Source organism: Nicotiana sylvestris, chromosome 5 (genome assembly GCF_000393655.2).
Source record: "Nicotiana sylvestris chromosome 5, ASM39365v2, whole genome shotgun sequence".
NCBI lineage: Eukaryota > Viridiplantae > Streptophyta > Magnoliopsida > Solanales > Solanaceae > Nicotiana > Nicotiana sylvestris.
In genome coordinates this window covers 97,591,615-97,594,935 of record NC_091061.1, presented here as the reverse complement: position 1 = coordinate 97,594,935, position 3,321 = coordinate 97,591,615, and positions in this window count along the sequence as shown.

The following is a 3,321-nucleotide window of genomic DNA, read 5'->3' as shown; positions in this document are numbered from 1 at the left end:
ATACATGGTGATCCACTCCCACTTCCACTCTGGAATATCCATCTACTGAAGCAAGCCACCCGGTCTTTGATGCTCATATTTCACCTACTGACAATTGAGACACCGAGCTACAAATCCCACAATGTCCTTCTTCATTCTCCTCCACCAATAATGTTGTCTCAGATCATGATACATCTTTTCGACACCCGGATGAATGGAATACCGCGAGCTATGGGCCTCCTCCAGAATCAACTCCCGAATCCCATCTACATTGGGCACACATATCCGGCCCTGCATCCTCAACACCCCATCATCACAGTAGTCACATCTCTGGCATCATCGTGCTGAACTCTGTCCTTAAGGACAAGCAAATGAGAATCATCATACTGGCGCTCTCTGATGCGATCATATAAGGAAGACCGAGAAATTACACAAGCCAATACCCGACTGGGCTCCGAAATATCCAACCTCACGAATCGATTGGCCAAGGCCTGAACATCAACTGCAAGAGGTCTCTCCCCCAACTGGGATATATGCCAAACTCCCTATACTCACTACCTTTCGGCTCAAAGCATCGACCACCACATTGGCCTTCCCCGGATGGTACAATATAGAAATATCATAATCCTTTAGCAACTCCAACCATCGTTGCTGCCTCAAATTGAGATCCTTCTGCTTGAACAAGTGCTGGAGGCTACAATGATCAGTAAACACCTCACAAGACACACCATACAAATAATGCCTCCAAATCTTCAATGCATGAACAATGGCAGCCAACTCCAAATCATGAACATGGTAATTCTTCTCATGGGTTCAACTGACGAGAAGCATAATCAATAACTCTACCCTCCTACATCAATACACACCCAATACACACCCAATACCAACTCTCGAAGCATCACAATACACGGTATATGAACCTGAAGCTGATGGCAAAACTAACACTAGAGCTGTGGTCAAGGCTATCTTGAGCTCCTGAAAGCTCTCCTCACACTCATCCGATCACCTGAATAGAGCACCCTTTTGAGTCAACTTGGTCAAGGGCGATGCAATAGATGAGAATCCCTAAACAAACCGGTAGTAATAACCCGCCAAACCAAGAAAGCTACAAATCTCAATGGCTGAGGACGGTCTGGGCCAACTCTGAACCACCTCTATCTTCTTCGGATCAACTTAAATACTCTCGTTGGACACCACGTGCCCCAAGAATGCCACTGAACTGAGCCAAAACTCACACTTGGAGAACTTTGCATAAAGCTTATCCTCCCTCAATCTCTGCAACACCACTTTCTAATGCTCCACATATTCCTCCTTACTACGTGGGTACACTAGAATATCATCAATGAAAACTATGACGAACGAGTCGACATAAGGCCGGACTACACTGTTCATCAAATGCATGAACGCTACTGGGACATTGGTCAACACAAAAGACATCACCAAGAACTTATAATGACCATATCGTGTCCTGAAAGCCGTCGTAAGAATATTTGAGTCCCTGATCTTTAACTGGTGATAACTTGAACGGAGATCAATCTTGGAGAACACCCTCGCTCCCTGAAGCTGGTCGAATAAATCATCAATGCGAGGCAAAGGATACCTGTTCTTAACTGTTGCTTTGTTCGACTGCCTATAGTCAATGCACATCCTCATAGTGTCATCCTTCTTCTTCATAAATAGAACCAGCGCACCCCAAGGCGACACACTAGGCCAAATGAACCACTTATCAAGGAGTTCCTGAAGCTACTCCTTTAACTCCTTCAACTCTGCTGGTGCCATACAATACGGTGGAATAGATATGGGCTGAGTGCCCAGCACCAGGTGTTATACCGCCTTTTTCCTACCCCACAAAAGGGTATAAGGGAGTTTTTTTCAATTTAAGTGACAATCAAAACGGGATTATTTTTGTTCATTCAGAGTCGCCACTTGGGATAATTTATGGTGTCCCAAGTCACCGGTTTTAAATCCCGAATCGAGGAAAGATTGACTCTGTTTTATAGTCCGCGAACACATAAATCCAGGTAAGGAATTCTGTTAACCCGGGAGAAGGTATTAGGCATTCCCGGGTTACGTGGTTTTAGCACGATCGCTCAACTTTTATTATTGGCCTATTTATCTGATTTTTTTACACATTTTAAACCTATTGTGCACTTTTTAACCTTTTAGCCGCTTTTAATATTTCAGAAAATTTCAAAGTTATTTAAAACACATCGTAAGCCACGCTACATGAAATGCACCCGTGGTTCACGACACGTTCTATTTAACCTTGTTGGAAATGACATTCGGGTCACATGAAATGTACACACGGATTTATAACATGTTTATTTCATTATTATTATTATTCAAAATTATGGCAGGGTCACATGAAATGCACACCCGAGCCCCTTTAATATAATTTGACGTAGTTCAGTTGATGAATAGTAACCCAATTTCTGTACTGTGACAAAATCATGTTCAGCTATACCAATTCAAGTAAACACGAGCAGATAACTGAGCAAGCAAATTCAAAACCACGGGGAATAATTACAGAAACAACGGGATCGCATCACCAAACAAATAGTTAACATCAAGCTCGAATAAAACAAATAGAGAATGAAAGAGTTGACCTCAATATAGCCGAAAAATTGACTGTTTCACTATTTTGAACTCATAAATGTGACAAACCATGGACGGAACTCGAATTAGCACCACAAAACTCAGACAAACCCGGATTCATATCCAAACAAGCTCAAGCAATGAACTTCTGATATTAAAAATTCCAACTTTGTTCCTGTTTTGATTTTATTTTTTTGAAATGATATTCAATCAAAAGAAACCAAAACATCTTGGTAGTTTCTTCATTGCAGTAATCATATCAGTCCATTTCAGTATCTTTTTTGTGCAAATCAATTGTCACGTTGTAAATACAAAAGAACATAAATGGCTACTTGTGTAAAATCAGCAAAAGCAAAAAAAAGATGAGCGTAACAGCCTGACAAAAGTAGGGAACGACCCAGCCCGAAAACCAAAGGGAGTTGCCAGACTTGGTGACTGCCAGTGTTAGTTCCGGTGAGTGACAAAGGTGAAGTAGGGTGTGAGGAGAAAAAGGGTTAGTCTGTCGCTGGTTGATGTTGAAGAAGGTGGAGATGGGGTCATTTTTTGTTACGTCTTGAGGGAGAAGAAGGTTGCTCGATTTTGTGTATTGAAGCAAATGAAGTTCTGATGGGGTGTTGGTTGTCTTTTTGGATATTGTTGCCGGATTTCGGCGAGCTTAGTGGTGAAGGGAGGAGCTGGTGGGTCTATTATGCACTCTGCGGCAGGTGTTTTAGACTTAAGGACTTCTAGGTTTTGCATCTCATTGAT